Here is a 10143-nt window from a genome sequence, read left to right as displayed (position 1 = left end):
TTAAAAAGTAGTGCAAAGTGTATGTTCATAAGGGTTAAGGAAAAATGAGTGATAGAGATTCTAAAGTTATGACTAAGAGGAGATAATAACTAGTGTATGATTTGGATGTAAAAGAAGTAGTTAGAGGAAAGCCTCTAAAGCTATGATAAGGGTTAAATAGTTGTGATCAAGAGATCATAAGATAAGAAAAGACAAGGTCCAATGCTATGTTGAGATGTGATCATAAGGTCATAGAAGTTTATGTATGTTGAAGTGATACTATGAAAGGGTTTATAAGATGTTAAGCATAAGTTCATTGCTAAAAGAAGACATTACATTCAAGAGTTTTGATCTTGTGATAAGTTGTTAATCATGAGATTATAAGAAGCTTGAAAGGGTTTTTTGAAGATATGAAGCATAGTCAATTGTAAGATCATAAAGGTCAAATTTCATTCTTAAGAGGATACAAAGGGTTTGAAAGTAAAAGTGAATCATAATACATGAAAGCACTTTTTGCCCTTTTCTGAGCTAGAAAACAACAAAGGATCTTGACCAATGATATTTAAATAAAGTATAGAGATTGCAAAGATGAATATAATTATGTTGATGCTCCATTGAGATGACATAAAAATTTGATTTTAAGGTCTGTACATGCAAGAAATCAATGTATAGTGATAGTTGATGTAGCGCACATAGCATAAAGATATCATGTAGCTAGTAATAGAATATTGTTTACAAAAATAAGGAAATCTCAAGCAATTATAGAGTGTTCAGTGGCAGTTGCAGAGTTTTCCATTCTACTAATTTACAATCAAGATGATGGACAAAGAAGTTGAAGAGATTCAAGCTACATACATGGGAGTTATAGAGACTTCTACTTCCAAAGTAGTAAAAAACCCTATAGAATAAACCCAATAAATAGGGAGATGAATGGATAAAGTTGTTTCCATATTCTTGAAATGCCATCAATGCAAATGACTATGACTTTAGAGATATGTTTTCTTTTTGTATAGATGTTACTTTCCCTAGTGTCAATGGATATAAACTTTTTATGTATTTCTATAACAATAGGTCTAAAAATATTCCTATATGTAGTCCATCAAAGAAGAATATGGAAAAGCTCATCTTTCTTAAAGTATTTGTGGATGTTGATCTGGTGAAGGCTCTTATCAAATCCTATAATCCAGCCACTAAATCATTTCATAGGCATAATGAGACCATTCTATGGACACTGGATCATGCTTCTTTCATTGAAGCCTTTAGATTAGATGGTGTGATGAGTGAACCATTAGACTTGGTTGAACTTCAAGGGAAGCTTGAGAGGAAAACCAAAGATTACACTAGAAAACCCATGATGCAACACATCCCAATGAACATCTAGAAGGCTTGGGATTATCCAAATAAAGTAGAGAAGATGATGCCCCTGGATAAATTCAAGAATTACTTTGTGAATACTATGTATGGTGTCCACAAAGTGGTAGGCAAAGATGGGTCTGATGTGGTATATGGGTCAATATACATTGTGGATAGATATGTACATGATGCATATCATGGTGAAGAATATGATTATGTAGATTATATCATGGAGAAGATGAAAGAAAATATTGGACTAGCACAAAGAGGAGAGATCGACAATTTCAAATTCCACCATTATTCAATGTTGATACACTTGATTTTGTACAAGAATGTAGGTATATTAGCCCAAATTGTATTCATCAAACATTTTATACTAGTGGAGAGCTTCTAGTCCAAATGTGGACATGGGTATGGGATAATTTCTATCACTACTCTGATTGTGTTTCATTTTTCAATAACTTTAGTTCTATGATTATGAATATGCTAGAACCTAGTTTCTTTAGGGCTCTGGGGATTTATAAATTTTTATTGAGACTAGCCCTCATCCCTTAGAATAATAAGTTGGACCACAATTGGGGTGATATTTTCTTGTTCCCAACCTTTTCCATTATGAGAGTCTATGGTTTCCCCCAACCACAACATATCCTACTGAAATACATACCCCCTAGATTGGCCATCATTGAATTCATGAGTAAATTGTTCATGGTAAACAGATAATATTTAGATCCTAAAGTGCATAAGGGTACATTTTTGTGTAGATGATTTAGAATAGGAGACTTTTAAATTGGAAAAGAATTCTTAGATCAAGTTCATTCTTTCCTCCACCACTTCAATCTATCCATTTCCCCTTATAGAATATATTCTACAAAGTGATATATGAAGAATATCTAAATAGAGAACATGGTATATATATTTCCAACTACTAGAGAGTCTTCCCAAGAAGACCTAATCATGAATATTGTAGCTAAGGGGGAAGCTACAGATAAGTTGGTTAAGTTTGATGATGTTTTCTAGGTTGAGAATGAGCTTAAAATAACAAATCCCAACTTCAAGAGTGTATTTATAGATATGTCTTATCCATGAGGAATAAGGAAGATGGTGGATAATCATGGCATAGATGCCAATAGGGAAAATTGGAGAGGAGGAAGGGTAAAACTTGATAGCCCAATGCCTGATGTAACTATGGGAGTTGAAAAGGAAGATCTTGTTGAAGCATTATGTGTTACCAAGGGTAACAAAAGACAAAAAGTGGTCCATATACCTAAAAGTTAAAACATAAGAAACTTCAAATTATGCTTGGAAGAGATCAATATTTTTTTTATTTAAGGAAAAGTTACATTCAAGATAGGGTGAATGCAACAAGGAACTCTCTAACTATCCTTGAGTTGGCAACAACTAGATTGGATGATAGAATCATCCAAGAAAAATAGTTTATGGAAGATGATGACTTCCTTAAATCTATTGAGTTAAAAATTTTCCTTTATAAAGTGAAGTAAAGTGAACTAGTCTTGAAGCTCAAACTAGGAGAAACTAAAGAGAAAATATAAGAACTGGTGGAAAAGCTTCATGCCTATGGCTTAGAGTGTGAGGTGATGACTCCTACAGAGGCAAGGGACTTAGTCCAAAGAAGAGATATGCTTTTAATGCTAGGATGGGATATTGAACAAGATTTTATGCTTGAATAGATAAGGAGGAAAGAGAATTCCATCTCTTATTATGCTTTTGGAGCTAGTGGTTTATAAAGTGGATCATGATACAACATCGATTCAAAGTCCCTAGCAGTGTGGAGTATAGCTCCTAACACCAATAAGCCAAAGTTGATGGTTGTGAAGAATACTACTAAAGGTAATATGATAGTAGAGACTCTTTAGAGCACATCTAGTGCAAAAATGTCCAAGGCCATGAAGAATATCTCCTTCATGAATGAAACCAAGTAGAGGAGATAGAGACAAAACTAGGTAGAACATTTCATGATTACATTTATATCAAAAATATCTATGAAAAAGAGCTCAAAAAAAGCTATGTTTGTAAACAAAGGATAGAGGAGATGGAGGCCAAATCTCAAGGGCTAGAGGTTTAAGTTGTATCCTTAAGGGAGAAACTAGATAGTGTAGAGAAAAATAGGGCATAGGCCAACATTGAACAACCAACAAGGATTATACAAGAAGTATCTACTCAAATTGCAGAGCTAGAGTAGGAGTAAATGGACCCAAGAAGGATAAGAATTTATGCTCAATCTACATAGCAAGATGGTGAGGTAAGGACAACTATCCTGAAATGCATGATAGGCCATAGTGTAGAGACTCTAAAGAAATGATCTCAACAAGATCATGTCTTCTATATTTCCTCACAAGATGTTGAGCATGTTTGGAAGGAAGAACTTACATTGTTATCACTCACTTTTAATCTATGGGTGCCATATATATAATTTTTGGAAAGATTGATCATTACATTGAAATAAGGCTAGAAACAATGCAAGAATTAATAGGCTACTTTACTGGTAAATTAGAGATCATACAAGGTAAGATGTAAATCTTGTCATAAGGGATTGAGCCCTGTATCCCACCAATCTTGGATGCTGGTAGTAAACTGATAGACTAGCAAGAGGGGTCAAATTAATTTAGCTCGATACTAACCCAAGCAAGAACAACATCAATTTTTGAGGATGATAGTGAAGTGACCTTTAATAATTTAATTTATTGATTGTTTAAAGTTGAAATAGACTTAAATAAATTTTCATTAGAATCAAAGGCCATTCTAGATGCTAGGTGGAATAAGGTAGTAGGAGATTTAGATGAAGTTAGAGGCACTGAATGGCTCACCAAAAGGGAGATATATGTATGGGAAGAAGTTGGAGAGATCAAGGCTCTGCTAGTAGGGAGTAGTTAAAGAAGTATAATGAGATGACAAGAGAAAAAAAATTGATACAAAAGGCAAGGAAAGTAATAGGAAGTTAGAGTAAAAATATAATTATATTAAAGGCTCCTATAGAAAGTGCTACCTGCTAGTTATAGAACTATTTCCCCAATTTTTTTTGAATACAAAGAATGTTTTGTAAAATAGAATTATTAAAAAAATCTTTTTACTTACTTTCAAATCAAGCTTTGACATGTGTCCTCCAATCTGAAGCTTGCTGCAATCCTTTCTTATAAAAGGATTTCCTAGATGTGGAGCAGAGGTATGAATTCTATAGAATTTTAGTATTTTTTCTATTACAGTCGGTTCATCTTTGTGTCAATTATATATTGTATTAAATTTTTCAATTATGAGAATACAATGAACATTGAATGACTAAGTTTATCAAGTTTTGAGTTATATTTTGAGTTTCATACCAACAATGTATGGTTTTCAAGGAAAATTAATACAAAGGATAAGTTTTGCATATTTGTGTCTCCAAGTTTTCTCTCCATTTTAATGTATATGTTATTTTCAAATTGAAATGAGAAAGGTTATTTCAATTTAATGCACCTCAGATGAGTTGTATATATTTTCATTGATTTCTTTTGATTCAAGGAATTAACAAAGTACTTTAATGAATTGATAGGGTTTCTAGGTATATGGGAGGGATATCATAAGAATGAAATTCAAGGTTAACTATTGATGACTTTAATTGTAAGTTAATTAAATAGGTCTAGGTTTATTGGTTTGACTATGGATAACAATGGATAAGACACTAGTCATAAATTCAGCGACAAATTGATGTGGTCATATGATAGCACAATACATAAATAAATCAAAGTCAAATTTCCATTTTTGTAATGAGGAACTAAATTGCTGGTCATTCCTTTTTTTGTAATAGCTTTCTTGGAGTTTATAGTTAGCTTCTATAACACATAAGTTGATTGCAATATCAAGAAGATTATTGACCATTTATCTGCTAAAGAAAAGAGTATTAGTGAGAAAATATTGAAGAATAAAACTAAAGAAGAAGCCATCTTAATCTCTAGGTGCACCTGTCTTGTCCCTGTAGAGCCTAAAGAGTAGAAAGCCCATGTGTACTTTGTTGAAGTTGGTCAAGATCTGAGAATTTTTTTTTCTAATTATGGGAAATAGCTAATCCTTAGGCATTAACCTTTTCTCTGCATTTTGGTATAATATCTATACAACTAGTAGTTTGTTTAAAACACTAATAGAACTAATCCCTCTCACTTGCTCTATCTTTGCAATCTTGTAGGGCCCTGCCACTATGTGGCACCAACTTGCTTCATATCATTTTAGACATCTAGTCTTGTCAAGTAATCGAGTTTGTGGGGCTCATTTTCTATACTTTGTTTTTTCTTGTAACTATGTGAAAACCTTGGTCATTGCTTCATATTCTATTCTTTACCTTGTGCTTTTAACTGCACAATTGAGTGAAAATTATACAATTATACAACTTTTGACCATGTTGCATGATCGCTACTTGATTCTAGCATCAACATTTAAAACTTGTGACCATATGAAACCTTTTAGATCTGCATGATCACTTGGTCACTACCTTCAAATCCTTTTATCATTCTAAATGCATGACCATGTGAACATTAAAAATTTACAAGATCTTAATTATTTTGCCACTTTGCAGCTTCCTTCTCACCTTAAAGTTTTAACTATGCAACCTTGCAACTAACATCTTATGAAATATAATTAACTAATTTCTTTAATGATGTGACTGTGTGATCAAATAATTTCATACACAAAACTAACCACTTCATGAGTTTGCAAGCATTCATCTAACTTCCTCATTTAAACATGAAACTATACAATCAAAGAGATCGCTAGGTTGTAGATACACCCTTTTATTTATTTTATAACCACACTAGTGTGTAATAGAAGCTTACTTTACAAGATCTTGACCATGTTACAACTTATATTTTGTATCTCCTTTCAAATCCTCAAACTGTTTGATCATGACTAGTTGCATAGTCGCTCCATTATGCTAACTATGAATGTATTCCTTTTAACCTTAGTCACATTGTCACACCATTATCATTACATTAAACATAGAAACTACTTTCAAAAGTTTCCACATGTTAGGTCCTTGTGGTCTTACATGAATACCCTTTTTACATAGTCACCTAACACATCAACATCTTAATGGGTACCTCAGCCACTTAGGCACCACTAGTCGCACTCTGGTTCCTTGAAAACAATACTTGATGCACTTGTGGGCCTGATGATACATGCTACATGTCAACATCTCATTCATTTCATATATGGCACATGTGTCCTTTTTGCAAACTTTGCATGCAAGTTTTTACCTTTTTCATATTTTCCTCAAAATGGATTTGACTATGGAAAGGTGTCATTATTTGAAAGTCTTTCTCTAAAACTTGTTTTAGTTGAACATTTAGGCCCAAAAAAGGATTAGGGCCATTTTATCTTTGTTGATTGAATGATGTATAACATTTTAAACCATGTCTATCTAGATGTTATGTCAAGTATGCCACATGTCTTCTTTTCATGTTATTTTGAGAAAGAAAGATTACTCCAGCCAAAAATAGCATCAAATGGTGGTTGGCTTGATTCCCTGTCTCATAATTCTCTTGAACCACCTTGATTCTAGGCTTAACTACTAGGTGTAACTTCATGACTTCATCTTTGACTACATGGTTACTCCTCCAAACTCATGACTACCTTAGGTTAGTTGCCAAGTGTCAAATTTGATTTGGTCATTAGGATCACCACTTAGAATTTCAAATTTATTTTAGAGTTTGAAAATTTTAGAAGATTGATTTAATAAACCAAAATGGTAAAACATCAAAACAATCATACGGATGTGAAACTAGGGGTTTCCTAGGAAAAAATCTACAATAGAAAATGTAGAAATCCTAAGTGCACAATTTTAAAATAGGATTTTTACAATAGGTTCTTAACATTTTTATTATGGTGAAAATACAAGCCAATAGTAGACAAGTTAAATAAGGAGAACTTTCCTACACGACAAATCTTGATGTGGTTGTACATATCTAGTATTAGTAATGCTCCTATAAACTTTGTGGAAAATGAGTATGTAAAGGTGAATACTATTCCTCTCATAACTGATCAACTAAAGAAAAAGAAAGAACACAATAAAGAAACATTGGAGATTGCCTCATCCCTAAGCTATGTTTAGTTTGATGGCCTAAAATATTGTGAGAGTGTATAGAAAATGTGGGACAAACTAAAAACCATATATGGAGGTGATGGCAATGTCTTGAGAGCCAAATTAGAAAGACTAAGAGGTAAATTTGATGACACAAGAATTTTGGAAGGAAAGAATATAGTACAATATTGCATAAGATTTAAAGAGGTTGTTAATGCTATTTGAGGTGCATATGGTGAAATCAAGGATGAAATAGTAATAAGTGTTGATCTTAGATTGGTTTTTACAATTGAGTGTCAACACACTTAAGATATTTAGTAAGTTCATGTGAGATAGTAATACATGTTGAATATAATATGTATATATGCCAAGTTGCAAACGAGTTCTGAGAAAAAAAACTATACCAAGTGATTTAAGTGCTGAGCATATATTTGATGCCAAGCAAGTTCAAGTGCCGAGCTAGATAGAATTACAATAAGTGTTGAGTATCAATATTGTCAAGTGCCAAGTAACACAAAATGGATCTAGTTGTTTGTGATGGCACAAACAACTATGTAAGCCATTTTAATGCCAACTTATGGATAGATCTTGAAGCTTTGAAGATAAGATTGAATCCATTTGGTTTTCCTATGAAATTAGCATGAAACCAATTAGAAAATTGGAAAGGTTAAATGGAAAAATGCATGAATCTCAATCGTAGATTCATACGTAACCCTAAGACACCAATGTCTTTATAAGGAAGAAAAAGCACCATAATTTTGTATGCATATATGTATAAATGAAGGTATGCACATGAGTGAAGAATAGAAGGAAGAGAAGGGACGAATTGATTAGAAAGAATTCAAGGTGACTTAATAGAGTTAAAGAATTGCAAAATTAGTTTACATAATAGAGGATCGAAGACTCAGCATTGGTAAATTAGATTAGAAGGGATCAAGGTAGATAGAATTTAGATTTAAAATCAACAAGACAAAGTTGTAAGTTATCAAATCAAAAATTCTACTATTACTTTCTAACAACTATATCAGCAGGGTGAAATCTTTTGGACTAAGGTTGACTTAATAGTCATTATAAAATTCTTTAATAGGGTAACATTCCAAGTGAGTGTTCTAAAATCCTTTAACTAGGCACACTTCTAATAGGGTTTTAAAATCCTTTAACGAGGTAGGATCTGTCAATCTTTTGTAAGCCTTTAACAAGGCAAGCCTTTCATAGGGTAGATCATGAAAATGGTCAAACTATGTAACCTTAACAGGTGACACTTTATTGCTATAGTAGTGAAGAATTGTGGGTGTCATCCCCACACTAGTTTTACCTTCTCATTTGGAGGGTTTCTAGGTAATCATATCAAGTTTCAAGTGTGTGTATTTTTTATATGTTTTGATGCATTTGCTTTACATTTCATTTTAGTTTATTGCATGCATCTAATGAATGGTATAAGATTTTTAAATACTAAAGTTTGAACTTTTGATTCACCCCCCCTCTCCCCCCCCCCACCCTCCTTAGAAGTATATCTTTCCCATTTTTAATTTCAAAAATTGGTATCAGATTTGAGTTCTCAGAATTAGAAGCTTTATAGCTTGGAGAAAAGATCTTGAAATAGAAGTTTACAAGTTGAGAAAGACCATTGAAAACTTGGAGATTGAGATACATCTCATGCTACAACAATTGAATGAAGCCAGAGATGCTTTGAAGAGTTTGCTAAAGAGAACGAAAGAGATTGCTATAGCAGAAAGTGACACACAATACAAAGAGATTGACACCACAAAGTTATTTGTAGATGGTAACTCCAATGAATTCGATGTAGCAATTTTAGATCTAATGGAAAATAATATAGAACAAGCCAAAGAGATCATAAATCTCAAGCTGGAACAAGAATCAAAAGCTATACTATTGTGCGAGGTGACTAAACAAAAGAAGAAAGCTATAGAAAACAAGGCGATGATTGAAGAAGACAAAATAATTTTGGCAAACAGATTGGAGGAAAAGTCAGTAGAGCTATCTAGGATCTCAAACATGCAATTGGGTACCTTAAGCCAAATGATGAATGCTCATCATGAGTTAATGTCAAAGATATTGAAATAACCACACTAAAGTTGTAGAATGAACAACTATAAAATGACCTAAAAAGAAAAAAGGAATTTGATGAAAGTTTCAACAAGCTAAATGAAGCCGTCAAGTTCTTTGAGAAACTACTGGAATCCCCTAGATCTAGTAAAGATACATTAGGATTGGGCTACATAAGCACTAAATAAGGAGAATCATCCAAAGCTACTAAGGAAAGGAATAATAAAGGTAAGAACTCTAAACCTACTTGTCATCATTGTGGTAAGTGTATATGTGAAAATGCAGCCTATGCTAACACACACACTTCAACACGATCATTGCATGCGGATTCATCTCGGAATGAACATTGGATTATTCATCCGAAATTTTCTTTGCAAAGCGACCTGTTGCCTTCTATCTAAAGGGATTTTTCCTATTAATATCCTCTGAATCAAAGTTTAGCCAACCAAACCCTCTAAGAACGAAGGATTTGACAATGGAATTAAGCTAAAAATGAGTATGCAGATTAATCTAAAAATGAAAGATGCAATGTAATCTAAGAAAAAATAAAGCAAACTAGATTAAGCATATGCATGATTAAACTAAAATGAGATTAAACTAAGAATGAGAATGTATGCAAGAAATGTAAGTAAATATGAGCATGAATTTTAGCAGTGATTCAATGCAAATTCTCCAAATTC

The sequence above is a fragment of the Cupressus sempervirens genome, chromosome 2 (assembly GCF_028749045.1).
Source record: "Cupressus sempervirens isolate cs-2001-9-10 chromosome 2, ASM2874904v1, whole genome shotgun sequence".
Lineage (NCBI taxonomy): Eukaryota > Viridiplantae > Streptophyta > Pinopsida > Cupressales > Cupressaceae > Cupressus > Cupressus sempervirens.
This window is presented reverse-complemented; position numbering follows the sequence as displayed.